We start from the raw sequence: 16,954 nt of genomic DNA on the forward strand, positions 1-16,954 counted from the left end.
ATTTTTCTTGGAAATTTCTGCATGCCTGTAATGAAGATACGAAGACCTTGTCAAAAAAGTACCACATGAGCCACTTTCCCTATCCAAAAAATCTGGAGGGTTGATGGGGATGGCACAGGGTGCAACAAAAATCCTTCAAAAATGCATAAAAATTTGGTAAAAGTGAAACAAAAATCGACCTGTTTCAGGATTTCGTTGCTAAATATTGTTCTTCTGAGAAAATGAATTCATTCCATAATTTTGACGCGCACTGTATTACCATAGAAATTTTCATCCTAAAATAGAAATCTCTAGAACCTGACCTCATCCAATTTTCTTTGTAGACAAAATCTTGATACTAATTTCGAGTTCATTAGCCGAGATTTCCATAGTATCTACGTCAACGTTCCTCAAGAACAATTCGTTCACCTTTGTACCATCGATTTTTCCAGGCACTACAAAAACCCTTCAAACATCCAGGACTACAAGACCGCTCGACATAAAAGAATACCAAATGACATTATTCGATGAATCCTCTCAAGCCAAGCGTCAGCGAACAAGATTCCTATTATGGGGCAGCGGCTTTGATATACCGTCATTCAACGATTAGTTGGAGCTCGGGAACTTCGAGTATTCCACGTGGGGGAAACGCTTGAATGGGTCCTAGACAAACATAAAAGTTCAATAACGCCAAATCCTAACGTGAACTGTGTCAAAAAGGACCCGCTCAAAGCCTTGGTGAGCTCTGCCATTACATATTTCCGGGAAATCGTTCGGTTTCTCGTTGTTCGGAGATATACATTATTCATGGTAGATTATCATGGGTCCAGCGATGAGCATTCGTAACGATGCTGTAGATGATGTGGGCGCAATGAAATTCACAATCCAGCCGATCGGCACTACTTCACGAGCTGGAAAATCATCTGCTTAGAGTTTATTCCTCTGTAGGAATTCGTGAAAGCTAACGAAGTAAGAAATTCCAGAAAAGCACTGACTAAAGGTCAGGAACTTCAGCGCACTCGTTTAGTAATAGCTGAATGCATTTCACTGATTAAGTTGAAAAATACAGATTGTCTTCTGAATCTTAGGGTTTTCCAATGGTTAGTCTATTTTTCGAGCTTATTTCGGTCGAACAGAATTTTGCCCAAATGTCTATAATTTATAATTAATAATAAGTCAAGGGTGATTCCAAATGGTTCGAGTCACGAATATAAAACTCGATGTTATGATATAATCAGTTATAATATCACAAGAGCATAGACAATATTCGATTTTACACCGAGTCAGGAGACGTAGTTAGCGAAACATTACGAGAGCTGTGCTCGTTGAAATATCCCACCTTGAAGTTGATGAATTCCATTTTAATGTTTATTTATTAATGTTCAATTCAATTTTTATTCAATTTTATTCAATGTAATAATAAAGATTAAAATGAAATTCATCAACTTGAGGTGGGATATTTCAAAGAGCGCAGTTCGATTCACCGTCAGTACTGGCAGGGGAGTTTGTACTGATTCTGTGCTCTCTCAAGAGATTGCGTTGTGGGCTGCACATCTCTCTCTCTCTCTGAATGAACACCGCTTGGGACACTGAGTGTCAAACTGAAGATTACATCAATGATCTCGAGATGAAACTCCATAATCCTCTGAGATAAGTCACACCTTCGAAATTGGCTCGAGAACGCCTCGTCAAACACTTTATGTTTCCATATGTACCACAAGGTATCAGCAGAAACTGCCGAATAATTTCTCAGATATCGAAATTTTTCTTACGAATTTTTTAAGCAGCATTTTTTAAGCTAACTTTTGAGTTTCAACTGGAACAAATAGATTCTTCCCAGTTATTAGAAAAAAAAAGCTATAATAACTCAAAATCTTTGGGCAAATTCCACTGATTGAAATAACTAGCGCATGTGCTCTCAAGAGCCCTCTGAGAATTTAAGGACTCTCGACCTTTTCCTTCGGAAGTTATCGTGTTTATTGTCGAACGGTAAGATGGTCGCCTCCACATTATACAATTGATATTATGTCGAAATGAAGATATATAATTGGAAAAGATGAAATAATTATTCGCAACCAAATCCACCTGTCTGAAAAAACAACTGTCTTTTTTTTCCTATTTAAAGCCCACCAGAGTTTCCCTGAGGCGAGAAGTATGTAACCCTAGCTTCAAACCCGAATATAACCTAAATGAAAAAAAAAGAAGAAAATAGAGGCAAAATAACCAAGCAGTTAATGCTACTGATGTGGGATTAAAACAAAAATAGCTGAAAGTGTATCCCGAAGCCCCCATTATAATGGATACATCTATTCGAGTGCCTTTCCACTTTACATTTACATTTCCATGTGAAATCTACTCAGAGTAATATTTTTAGGTTCACCTATTCAGATATTGATCCTTTGGAAAAGAAAATTGCTCTATAAAGTTTAATTAAACAAATACCCATTTGGTCGATGTACAGGGTGAGCAAATTCCGATGTTTTAGCACTACAACTTTCAACCCAGAGGAGATAGACAAAATCTGATACCCTATTCTTGTTCTCTATTTCTGAGGAACTAATGAGAGAAGTATTCGTTTTTGGCTACCCTCCTCTATTTTCGAGTTATAAGCGAAGATTGGAAAATTGGTGTTTCATTTTATGGAGTCCACACAGCGAACGAGAAGAACAAGAAAACATTGTGTAGCACTCATAGGCAAACTTTTTGTTATGCACTTAGTCGCATTTATGTCGGAACTGAAATGTTCCTGGAAATGTTTTCACTGTTTGTAAAATGCGCATTATTGACGACCCAGTAATTTAGTATTGTCTCTCGAACTATCGTTCAGGAATCCGTATACCGAATGCAACTACAACTTCAACTTTTCCGAACGTCAGAAACCTGTTAGTCAAGTACTTATCTAGCGGGGAGCAGCCAACAAAAACTTTTTTCAGTTCGAATACCACGTCGATCGGAATTTTATTTCTTCCGCATTGGAGATGGTGGATAACTCTCAGGAGCAGTAGCGAATTCTATTGGTAGAGAGTAGGATTTGGGCAACATTATGCCAGATTTATAGCAAATCCCAACTATTTCCTCAGAATATGTGGCTGAACGTTGCAACCGATAACTCCAAATAATTTGAACGAAGTTCGTTTGGGCGTTATCGAGCCCGTTACGGTAACGATGATGTTTGCTCGAGGTTTTCCGAAACCAATATTCGTATCCATCCGCTGCCGAGGTGAATACTTGAACACTTCCAATTCAGGAAAAAATTGAACACAGTCAAACTTCAGAACTTATTTCACGGCCCGATGACCTGGTGGATAAGGATGTGATCCCCTAATCCTTATATCTGAAAGCCCTTGAGCACCAAACTCGCATCAGAGTATGGAAGCTGGAAGTTTCTGTACGCAACGTCCCCAATAAAGTCAAGTAGAAACCACCATTAACAAATTTAGATATTCATAACCTGGACAGACTGCCAGTGATAGAGATGTAAAAAATTGGGATCTAATTACGTCCAAGTCTAAAAGCTCCCAATTTGATTAGGTGGGAAATAGGAATGAACACTAACAAATTTTGATAATTGTGGCTTTGGCAGTTAGCGTGTGGTAAAGTTGCATAAAATTGGGATCCAATCACGTCATAATATACTAACTGACAAAGGAGAACGTCAACATTGGAATGTGGAATGGCATCAGGTCGTCTTTTTGGATGAATCTCGATTCTCCTTGGGTGCACATGATGGCCGAAGAAGGGTTAGACGACGTCGGGGAGAAAGACGTGAACCTCAGTTTGTGTTGAGCGTCATGTCCATCGAACAGTAGGCGTTATGGTATGGGGTGCTATTGCACATGTAAGTAGGTCACTTTTAGGCTTTATTTCTGATGATATGTCAGTGCTGCGTTACCTCCAAGAAATAGTGGAGCCATATATTCTCCCTTACCTTAACCGGCTCGACAATACCATATTTCAGCGAAATAATGCCCGACCTCATGTTGCCAGTGTTAGTTTAAACTTTTTCGAAGCGACCCTTTTGCCATGGCCGCCCGGATCCCCCGATCTCTCGCCAATAGAACAGGTTTGGGACATCATGGGTAGAGGGCTTGGAAATTTACCCCAGCCCCCACGGACCTTGGCGGCTCTGAGACATGAAGTACAGGTAGCTTGGAATAGTATCCCTCAAGGAGAAATAGACCATATTATCGCATCAATGCCGAGACGTGTTGGGGAATGTATAGATAATCGCGGTGGATAAACACAATATTAACAAATTCATTAAAAAATATTTGAACCCTCGTTTTTTCTCCAAATTTAAATCATTTACTCTTTGTGATACTATCTATATTTTACCAAAAAAAAAATTAAATTTAACCAGCTCCTTCTCGGTGTTTCTTTGTCAGTTAGTGTAATTATTGAATAATTCATCCTCATCATTTCGTATATTCGACCTAATATTTACTCACATATATCGCATCACGAGTTGGCTTTCCACATCTCCTCGACCAAATCCCCAAGGTGTGTAATAAGTGGTTTCGAAAGTTATTGTCTCCGGTCGCTGAGACGAAAACTCCGTAATTCTGACTCGATCAAAAGTAAGCAGACCGAGTATTCTGAGGTAGTTAACTATGAAATTGAATGCACACTTAAACTAAACCGAACTATTCATCCAGTTATGCTTGCATACAATAGAATTGTTCGATTCAAAACTTCAGTGACGATATTGCTCGGAATAAGCAAAAGGAAGACTAGGTAAAATTATTCATCAGCTAGCTGGGAAGCATATAATTGCATTCCGCTGCTTATTAAAGCTTCGCAAATCCACTTAGTTTTATTAAGTTGCATCGATATTGTTCATTTGTGAAGGATCAAATGGCGCTAAGCTTCTCGTTTAGATCTCTTGAGATCATTTGAAGTTCGAATTACGATCAAAAAGTTGTAAGGGGACTACATCCGCTCTTGTTTGGAATATTCGTAACATTCACTAGGGAAATGAGTGCATTCTGGAAAATGACGAAGTTTAAAAGCTTCTTCTTTTTCTGTGGATGTTGGCTCGACATGACTTTACTGACAGCTATGTTACATTATTTACTGTACGAAAACTACATCCAGTTCACGATGATCATCTTGCATACTTCCACTCAACAAATGTAAAATCCCTTTGAAAAATATATCCGTGGATATGAAGGAAGAATAATGATATACAGTGTGCTCCAACGAAAACTTAACAACTCGATTATTCGGCTTTGAAATGAAAATGTGGAAAATCGCTCGGACCCATCATTCTGATTCGAGGGGGAACAACTTTTTCGCTTTTCGCATCCCCGCAAATGCATCCCCCTAACGGGGGTGAGTACAGCACCTTGATTTTGAAAGGGGATGAGGGGTGTTGCTATACCTCATTACTCTTATCGAGTACTATCTGATCCTGAAATTTACCCTCGAAATTTACATCGATAACGAAATGACAGAATAATTAGTGGAAGGGTACTTACTACGAAATACCTTCCCTGTTATTTTATTACCGATGGGTATTTCGAAGAGAAATGTTATGGTCAGATAGTACTCGATACGATCTTCAAAATTAATTATCGCAACACCCCTCATCCCTATTCAAAATCAAGGGGTTGTGCTACCCCCGTTCGTGGGTGAAGTTACAGGGATGAAAAAAGCGGAAAAGTTCTTCCCCTCGAATCAGAAATTGACGGTTCCGAGCGATTTACCACATTTTCATTTTAAAGTAGGAAAATCGAGGTGTTAAGTTTTCGTTGGACCACCCTATATGTTAAATATAAATGCCTGGAGGAAATCAAGGATAATACACTGGCGTGCAAAAAAACGGGTCACTCGATCATTACTGTTCAAATAACTTTCTCACTTAAAATTTTTACGAGAATCGTGAATTTTCTGTAATGGTAGGGAAAAGAGAATTGACCAAAAAAAAATTGAACTAATATAAAGAGCTTTTTTCGAAAAAATTTAAAAAAATTTGTAAATTTCGGTATCAGTATGACGTGAGATCTCCCCTAGCTCTAATACCAGCTTCCAAAAGACTTCCCATGCTCTTGATGAGCGGTAAAATATTCTCTTTCGGTTTATCCTCCCATTCATAACGAAGGGCTTCACGGAGCTATTATTGGGCTAGGGAACCATATTTCTGACTCCCCTTCCCAGTTGGTCCCATTGATGTTCGATGAGTCAGGAATTCGTGCTGGCCAGTTGAACCTTGAAATTTCAACATTCAAGTAGGTACGTTGTCGAAAAGAAAAATAAGTACAATCTTTAGTACAATTTCCAATAGAGTAATAACATTACGATTCCTACGTAATAGATAGATAGATAGATATATGTTTATTCTCATTGAAATAAACAAAAATAAGTCACAGAGATAATTACATATATAACTTATATAATATATAATGGCGTGGAGACCTTCTGTCTGACAATGGTTGTGTTGATGGCAGTTTCCTATTGCTGATACATTAACCAGATAAATAAATTGTACTAAAGATTGTACTTATTTTTCTTTTCATCAATTATTTCCAAATATCAACCGTTTTATTTGTTAGGTACGTTTTGTGCAGATTTGGACCGTTAGTCGACGTCTCAATTAATGATTTTTCCAAATCATAAAATACTAAATTATAATTTACTACTATTTCGAAAATAATTTTTTAAACGTACAATAACTTCCTATTTCGACTGACCTGTTCATCGAAAAGTTTCACTTTTTCTCCGGCCGGCGTAGGGAAAACTGTTGCTATGTCAACGATGAATTACTTTTCCGTCTGCCGGAGAGAAAAGTGTAATCTAGCAATGGTAACTATCGAACTATTATATACTTCATGTCTTTCAAAATCAATCAAGCATGACAACCGTAACTAGGCAAATTTTCCATTGATCAATAAGTTATAAGGATCGTTAATATAAATCGTATTCAGAGTTTGATCTCCAGATTTTATGAATTTCAAAACGTTTGAAAAGTGAGAAGTAACACTTCTCCTCATTTTATAATATACTATTGAATCCAATGATTTTTCAATAAAAAGCGACTTGTACAATGAAAAAGTATTCTTAAAGACCCTGTGGCTATAAGTGTGCTGACAATGAATTATACCCACTTGGCTTGTATAATAGTAGTATTAATGGGGGTTACATTGCACCTCTATCTCATGGTGCCCCTTCAGAGCTGTTCTCGCCATTAGTCGTCGTAGTCTAAAGCTCGCCCTCCACGTCCAGAGTTCTAATGAACTTCAATATTTGGGATGGTTTCAAGGAGGATACATCCTCACTTCTGCAAATTTCACGACCAAAGCAACTTTGTGTTGGTTCACAATCGCTAGCAACTAGGTGATGATCAGGAGTTTTTTCCTTTTCCCTACAGAATCAGCAATCGTCAGTTTATGTACGGTAATTACTAAAGAAACTTCAAACGTAGCTCCAAATTTCAAGCCAATAGATAACTGTAAAAGAAAATCAAAAATCGTATATCTCATAAAACATCAAACATTAGTACAGGGTGTTTTACGTAAGCGGGTCACTGGATTTTTTCAGTTTATCCTTGAAACAAAATTGAAAAGTTACCTATCAAAATGATAGTATATTTCACGAGCTATCAAAATATGTTATCGGAAAAACTATCGAACCAAGACATTGAAAGTTATTGAGGAAAACCCGTTTTCCAAAAAAATTTTTTTTACAAATTTCACTAGTTTTCAAAGTTAGAAGGTCTCGAGATAATTAATCACTACTCGTTTCTTCAATGAAACTCCCAGTTTTCTAGAGAACAGAAAATTTTTTCTTGCAAAATATACTTCATAATATTTTCCAATATTTTCTGAATAAATTTGAATCCGAATATGCAAATATGGTGGTAGATTTGTATTTATTTCATACAATTCCATTCAAATTCAACCTGAGGAGATTCAGATTTTATATGCGGAAAATATATCCATATTGTCTGTGGTTCAATAAATATTTGATTGTCAAATTTTGAGGTTTTCAATCTCGATTATAATAAAAGCTAAAATATAAATCCTGAATTTTCTTTAAAAGCTCTCAATATGTTTACTCCTGAAAAAAGATGTGATATTTTAAAAATATAGTATATCAAAAACAACAAAAATGCTGTTTAGGCAAGGCAGGAATTATAACACTGCATTCATATCGATGAAATACTCCGCATAGAACTTTATGAGCAATGGAGAAATACAGGAACGGTATAGAACTATAGACAAAATTGATATATTTTCCGAATATGGATTCTGAATTTCTTCAGGTTGAATTTGAATGGAACAGCTTGAAATAAATATAAAACTGCCACTATATTTACATATTCGAATTAAGAATCTATTGAAAATATGAAAGAATATAATGAAATATATTTTGCAAGTTTAAATGAAGGAACAATTGGTAGCACTATTTCTTAATTCGAAAACCAGTCAAATTTGCCACAATTCTTTTTCTCAATAACTCAATAACTTTCCATGCTTTAGTTTCATAGTTGGATATTTGAATATCCGGTGAAAAATACTATCATTGTGATGAGTCACTTTTCAATTTTGCTAGAAGGATAAGTCACAAAATCTAGTGACCCGCTCACGTAGAACACCCTGTAGTTAGATGCATCCGAGGATGCATAATACGCAGTAATGTTAAGAAATAGGTATGTCGTCCCAATGCACTCCAGATATCTCCGGTTACCCGAATTAATTCTGGACAAATTCTTTACTTCCGAACACGGTGATGTAGAAATTCCATTACTCCAGCGGCTCTCCACAGATAAAGCGGATAGCGAAACGAATAATAGTGGATACTATCTATATAACGAGTTAGTTCGTTGCAAGCAGGGATTCAGCTCGCAACATAAAGAGAATTCTTCGTATACCGTACAGCATTCAAGATATCCATTACGAACCTTTTTAAATATTTGACTGAAGCACTGTCACCATTCTTGATGTTGTTCTGTTTACCCAAAGTATTATTTACGAACAACATACATACATCCTATGTGTGTCCTTTTATGAACTGTTCTCCGTTTGAATTAGAAACAAGAGCTGAACTTTTACTTTATGATTCATTGCTGCTCGTATTCCTTGACAGTTGAGGGTCATTGTTTCGTTCAAAGGGATTGAATTCGTTTGTTTTTTTGGATTTAAATTGAATATTCTGTTTGGATCCTTGCTCTTCGGAAGAAAATACACGAGTACTTAGTGACATCAAAATATGTTTAAGGTAAACAATAATGTCATATTTTTCATGAGCATAAAAGATCTCCTCAGGATAGAGAGCAATGTATTAGAACGAAAAAGCAAAATGAAATACTAATACTTCTGGAGGGCTGAGCTCTATACAATGGACTAGTTTAGTGATGTTGACAATACTATATTTGACACGATAGAATTAAAATATAGAGCAAAACTGATAAATCAGTGAAAAAATTTTGAAAATCCATCAATAAATGACTGAGAAATAGATTATTTAAATTTACGTATTTTAGCGCGGAACGTCTTTGGTCTGTGACGTCACGGCTCTTGCCTGTGATCGCTACACCATAATATAAATTACGTTTAAATACTTAGCCGCGCCAAGGCTCTCGCGCCGTTTCTAGTTGTACAGTGTAGTTTTAACTCGAGTTTTGTTTTTATGTCACCATAATGGAAGAAGGCTTCCTGAAAGGACAAAGTGACAATTTGCCTAAAATAGATATATTCGCAGTGATGGAGTTTTTTTCTTCAAATCCATCTTATGTCAGTGCAGAAATAAAAGGAGTTAAACTTTTCAAGTAAGTGTCTACTTTTGAGTTTGCTTCATCATGGTTCAACTTATAACGATGATTTATTTAAAAAACGTTTCATAAACAGTTTGTAGTTGAGTACTGGTTGTTGAAGTCTATCAATGGCAAAACATATTTATGTGAGGAGTAAAAAGTAAAAAGAGAAAAAAGTAATTTATATGTATGTATACAGGGTGGCCACTTTTTCAATGGGATTGTATTGGTAACTTTTAAACCATAAGAGTTAGAAGGTCGGTCAAATGGAGAAAAAGTTGCATGCATAGAAGCATTATCAAGCAGTTCAAACAAATCGAGATTATCAGGGCCGGATTTCGAGATATCATAAGAAAAGTAAATTATGTCATTTTGATTTTTCTTTTTTTCCCACTTTATTTCAGATATTATCAAAAAATGTCACAGGAATTTTTTATTCGACAGTAAATTATCCTCAATTTGACGTAATCAGATTTCGTATCCAACGTTTCGTACTCTCTGGGCCACCCTCAACCTCATTTTTTTCAATACGGACCTGCATATTTTATGACATTTTTCGAAATAACTTTTAACGCTGAATTCAACGATATATCATACAATGTCATTCAAAGTTGATTTTCAGGGGATTTGGACCCTTATCCAAATTTAATGGTGTTTATGTAAGAAAAAACAAGTCTATTAACGATATCAATGTTCTGACCCAAATTCAATCGAACCCAGAAAAAAAATCGAGGACTGTGGCCAGTGAATGGAATTTTTAAAAAACTGCTTGTAATAAAATAGTCAAGAGACGCGAATACAATGATTTTAAATTTGAATACCAAGCCTTGCAAAAATTATATCGTAATGATCTCAAAATAAAGTTCGATTCTGTAATTTGTTTCAACGATTCAAATGACAAATACAACAATAGTGATACCTCGCGAGAAAATTGAGAATGTTTTGGAAGGTATTCAAGAAGACCAAACAAGCAAATGTATAAGAAGTATGGGTTCCAGAACCGTAAAGTGCATTTTACAAAATGGTGGACTTTTCGAACACTTACTTCATTAATTTTCATTTACTTTCGAATAATCATTTGATTTTTCTTTCATTAAATGATACTTTCGTTTAATTATTATGAATTGAAATTTTCAAATGATTATTATAAAAGAAGAACCAAGAAACCAGTATACTGGTTTCTTGCTTTGATTCTAATATGTTCCATTTAGTTCAAGATGGGTAAGTTGATTTTCTTATCGAAATTTATTGCATATTGCATGTTGTTAATTAAACTAAATGAAGGTAATACAGATCCGACCCGAAGAAAATTGGATAAGGGTCAAAATCACCTGAAAATCTACTTTGAATGACATAGTATGATATATCGTTGAATTCAGCGTTAAAAGTTATTTCGAAAAGTGTCATAAAATATGCAGGTCCGTATTGAAAAAAATGAGGTTGAGGGTGGCCCAGAGAGTACGAAACGTTGGATACGAAATCTGGTTACGTCAAATTGAGGATAATTTACTGTCGAATAAAAAGTTCCTGTAACATTTTTTGATAATATTTGAAATGAAGTGGGAAAAAAAGAAAAATCAAAATGACATAATTTACTTCTCTTATGATATCTCGAAATCCGGCCCTGATAATCTCGATTTGTTTGAACTGCTTGATAATGCCTCTATGCATGCAACTTTTTCTCCATTTGACCGACCTTCTAACTCTTATGGTTTAAAAGTTACCAATACAATCCCATTGAAAAAGTGGCCACCCTGTATAGTAAGTTATTTCAGCCATCGTGTAACGAACAAAACACGACACGAACGGCACAAGTGATTGTACACCAATGAATTCGTAAGCACTCTGCGAATACTACTCGTCTAGTGTGTGACGTCACGCCACTTACCCGTACTATGAAATTATTCTTCCAAGCGCAACTTCAAAGTCCCATAACTTTTTCATTTCTAGAGATATTTCAATGATTCTTCCACATTTTTGTTTCATTTTACTTAAATTTTTAGAATAAATCCTTAATGAAAAAATGAAAACTAGTCCATTGACTACAACAATACTCTACAAGTTGATAGAAACTTTGTAAGACGTCACGTATGGCAAGTTAACAGCCATCAATGATGAAACGACACAAAAACGCATCAATTGCGTTCGATAACGATCGCCTGTGATTGTTTCAGTCGGTTTTAACAACTCATAATACACAACGCCAAGCTGGTCCCACCAAATACTGAGCATGACCTTGGAACCGTGAATATTTCGGAATATAAGGTTTGACCGTCGACGTGGAAGCATGACCGGGATATCCCTATGATTTTCATCCCTTGGGATTATCGTAATGAACCCATTTTTCGTCTTCAGTCCAATGCAATGCAAAAATCCCTTCCGTCTTTACCTTGCAAGCAGCTGTTCACAAACAAACAAACGCCGTTCAACATCTCTCGGATTCAACTCGAATGGCACCAAATTTCCTTGTTTCCGAACCATTCCTATGACTTTCAGGCGTTTTTAAATGGCTTGTTGCGTCACTCCCAATAATCCTGCTAATTCTTGTTGCGTTTGAAACGATTCTTGAGCAATGCCTCCAATTCTGCATCTTCGAAAACCTTCTCCCTTCCACCGCCATGCTGGTCCTTAAAGCGTTGAAACCACTCTCGGCACGTTCTTTCACTAATAGCGGCCTAACCATAGGTATTTGAGAGCATTCGCTGAGCCTCAGCTGCAGATTTCTTCATATAAAAGCAGAAAATTAAAACCTCCCGCAAATGACGATTAATATTTCGATGGCGTTATGTTCACAAATACCTAATCTTAATACCTATTTATTTCTACAATCTTACCGCCACTGCCATCAATTGCAAAATGGCGGAAGCAAAGTTGTAAAATTTAAAAATAATATCGCTTTCGCATTAATACAGATTGCCAATTTATACCAAAGAAAATACTCCATAAACTCCATATTTGAATAAGTAGATTTAGGAATATCTGCTGATATACCTATTGTCCTACCTCTATTCATAACTATTTCTTTTTTTCAGATGAAACCAATAATTGGTTCCGATAGATGTTGATGAAAAGAACTTCCACTAATTGGAAGCCTCAGAAGCTGATAAATTTGCCAACCATATCAAATGGTATGAATTTTCTATCAGTCAATGAAAAATTTAGCCACTCAATATTGAAATTTCTCATCGAATATCAAGTATTGCTACCGAAATATTCTGCAAGAATGAATATTTTCCACACTTGATCGATGTATACAAAATAAGACTTTTCCCTATCTCAAAACTGTTCATGGGAGGATATGACGTCGAGCAAATTTGTATAAGGGACTAGAGGGCGCAATATCTATTCAAAACTCGGAAATTCGCTTTGATAAACTTTCCATATTTCACACAGACTTGAACGCTCCCAAACAAAGATACTGGAATATAAAACGAGTAAAAATTGTGGGGGGGGAGAGTAATATATAAAACAAAGAGAATATAATGCAAGTTCTGTCGATGGAATTTCGACACAATAGATGTTGTTTTCGGTTTTATCAGCGTTGAAATAAATGATCCACATAAAAAAGTATTGGCAGGCACTGACTACGTTTTCGTACTGCAAATGTTTGTGGTTTTTCATTCGACCAAATCGCATTGTTGAATATTTTTATTCAATTTAGTGCAACATGACTACACGTGAAATTCTTTCAGTGATTTTGAGGAAGCAGTTGGTTTTCAATGTAGGTCAGTTGTTTAGATTTTCGAAGATATTTCCAACATGGTCATTTCACATGAGCTCTTCACCTAATCCCAATTTCTACAAGTTTTTTTTGGGGTTTGGTTATAATAATTGAACTAGTAATACATTCAACTTCTACGGAAACTCAACAATCTCGGAACTGAACCTCCAATTTACAAATTAGAAAACCACGAGGAAGCTTTTCAGGATAAATTTTTCTCATCAACTGATAACTCATGTACTCAAGCTCTATCAAACAGAAAAGCGGAAAATGAGAAAATATGAAAACCAGAGAACTAACTATTAGATTCACAAATAATGAAATACATAATGCAAGCCATTCGAATATATCATAAATAGAGATCAATGAAACTACTCCAAAAGCTGATTCTATATCATTAATTCCAATAGAAAACTTGTAGAAAGTCTCTGGAGGAGATTAGGAGATCATCTGTTTCCTCATTCAATAATAATATTCAATAATAATATAATATTTATTTTCATTTATCATGTCATAATCTAATCAGATTTCAGTGTTGAGTAAATCGTAATGAATATATGAAGATTTTGGAAGAAAATTGAAACAAGTATTACACTCTCAAGATGTCGTAGGTCAATTTGATTCACGTGAAAAAAAATAACAATTTTTATTTAACCGCTAAACAATCACGGTTGAAATTTGAATAGAAAATTTATTATATAATTCAGATCTATTTGGTGAACATAATGAAATATAAATGTTTAGTTTCGAAACCGAATTGCCAAATTAATTCGAATTGTAAATATGAAATCAAAATCGAATTGAAGATTCTTGAGGAAAATTTATACAAGTACATTATCAAGATTTCGTAGTGCAATTTTATTTACGTGGAAGAAATTAATAATTTTCATATCACCGTTAAACAATCCTTACGTTTGAAATTTGAATAGAAAATATGAAACATTCATCATTCAATTTGAATTTATTTAGTGAACACTGAACATAATGAAATATAAATCTTTGAAGTTCTTCGGAATAGGATTTTTTAATGCCCAAATACCAAAATAAATTGGAATCATAAAGATGAAATCCAAATCGAATTATTGATAAATGAAATAATAGTCATCTAAATCAACAAGAATGATTATTTGAAAACTAATAGGAAAAAAAGTTTTCCAAAATTGATCATTGATTCTGAAAAGATTACTCGAAAAGTTAGGAAATCATTTGTTTCCAATTGAGTCGCTTGATTTTAAAAAAAAAAACATTTATCTATTAAAAATTATACTTTCAAAAAACGAATCTTACCATTTTCAACTCAAAATTTACGTTCGTATAATGAAATTGTGAAAATTATAGTGAAAAAGGGTTACGTTGAAACTTAAACTTAATTCGCAGGGTCCAATACTGTAAAATCAACTAGTTTTTTCAGATTTCAAATTCAATATACGGAATTTCATAACTCCGAATTGATACAAGGTTCATATACACAAATATACTCTCAACAATTGTCAGTAATTGTATACAGTTCAAACCAATTGAAGTCCAATATGTATAACATTTAAATTTATGAACAATTTCATTTCAGCGTTGGAGAGAGCTATATGAAGGCTTAATTTTCGTTGGAGCATAGAAAAACTTTTTTATGTAAATTGATTCACAGGTATACACAACGATGAATTAAAAAGAAGGATCTTTTTAAATGAAAAGTTATATATATATATATTTTATGAAGTTATCGACGAGAAATACTAAGTTTATATTAAAATCGGTAAGTCAACAAAACTTGACAAGTGGAAGAGTTATTTGCGCCTCCGCTTCCCAAGCAATTTCTTATCAAATTAAAAATGAAATAATACTTTATAAAAAATTAAATGACAATTTTCAAAAAAATTAAAATGGAACAATCATAGTTCGAAATTTTGAGTTAAATTAATTTTTATTCAGTAAAGACCAAGTCAATCCAATAATACCAATTATTCTCCGAATTAAATCTAAAATCATCCACACCATCTCGCAAGACAAATAAAAAATTGTTCTAAATAAAATACCTCTCGAAATATCCCGCCACTCGTCCACGCGACGTGCAACAGTCAGCGTCCCGACGCAACAACAACGGTATGTCCTGCCGGCAGCGACGCTTGGTAGAAACTGACGTCGTGGGGGCGGCTAAGGCACGTTTCTATCGATGGCAGAGTCAACATTCCGCCCACATCCGCAACTATTGCAAAGATATAACCAGCATGGCGATATTTCAGGAACAGGGTATTTTACATGGGATGTTAAGTGCAGCGATGCATTCTTCGAGAGCGAATTTGAGAAACTTCTGGACCAGCTGACGGGGATTTCCTGGAGAAACTTACGGAGAGTAGGGTCCGTTGTTGCTTGAACTTCGAGGAGGCAGTCTTGGTCAATGGATTCCTTGGTGATGGCGTTGGGTGCTTCGAAAGTGGAGTGGAAGTGATTTTATTCATGATGCAAGTCAATTTTTTGCGATATGATGTCGATAGACATTCGAAAAAAATCGAGGAAAGAAGCTGGTTCAGAAACTTCACTGATCCAGATAATGAGTATGACGATCTCCTGAATTTTAAGGTTAGGAGTAAGATGTCTAACACACTGGTGTGCTCTCTTATTCTTCAAAAAACTTAAGATTAAAGTAGCGATAAGATGTCTAAAATACTGGTATATTCACTGATTTTGTTTAAGAGGGGTTTATAACGGGTGTTTTTTTCGAGGTATATAACTTTAAGTTGGCATTACTGTTCAATATGGCGACCGATTTAACAGCTGTCAAGTGATTTATTCTCAGTTTGGTTTGGTAATTCATCATGATTAGACTCACGCCTGAACAACGCTTGCAAATAGTGCAATTTTATTTCGAAAATAATGGTTCTGCGCGGAATACGTATCGCTCACAACGTCCATTTTATTTTGTTTAGCGATGAAGCGCACTTCTGGTTGAATGACTACGTCAACAAACAAAACTGCCGCATTTGGAGTGAAGCTGATCCTCAAGTATATGCCGAAACACCGTTACATCCAGAAAAACTGACTGTTTGGTGCGCTTTATGGGTTGGTGGAATCATTGGTCCGTACTTCTTCAAAAACGATGATGGCCAGAACATTACAGTCAATGGTGATCGTTATAGAGCCAAGATTACTAACTTTTTCATTCCTGAAATGAACAACCATGATGTCCAGGAGCTGTGGTTCCAACATGACCGCGCAACATGTCACACAGCTCGTGCCACAATCGATTTATTGAAAGACACGTTTGGTGACCGCCTAATTTCACGTTTTGGACCTGCGAATTGGCCTCCAAAATCTTGTGATTTAACACCGCTAGACTACTTTCTGTGGGGCTATGTAAAGTCATTGGTCTATGCGAATAAGCCACAAACCCTTGACTATTTGGAAGACAACATTCGACGTGTTATTGCCGATATACGGCCATAAATGTTGGAAATTATCGAAAATTGGACGTCCAGATTGGACTACATCCGAGACAGCCGTGGCGGTCA

General features: G+C 35.6%; 1 protein-coding gene across 4 annotated transcripts in view; it reads right to left on the minus strand.

Annotated features, from left to right (window-relative positions):
• LOC123676276 (tyrosine-protein phosphatase non-receptor type 13-like) overlaps nucleotides 1–16,954 on the minus strand; it is a 158,865-nt gene that overhangs the window by 75,474 nt on the left and 66,437 nt on the right. Inside the window, exon 1 of one of the 4 annotated variants that reach the window (XM_045612084.1) lies at nucleotides 15,482–15,608. The exons of the other annotated variants lie outside the window; for them this stretch is intronic. The gene's annotated coding sequence lies outside the window, so the exon portion shown is untranslated. Of the gene's footprint in view, nucleotides 1–15,481; nucleotides 15,609–16,954 lie in introns of those variants that run through there. 4 annotated transcript variants of the gene reach the window in all.

Source organism: Harmonia axyridis, chromosome 3, assembly GCF_914767665.1.
Source record: "Harmonia axyridis chromosome 3, icHarAxyr1.1, whole genome shotgun sequence".
Classification (NCBI taxonomy): Eukaryota; Metazoa; Arthropoda; class Insecta; order Coleoptera; family Coccinellidae; genus Harmonia; species Harmonia axyridis.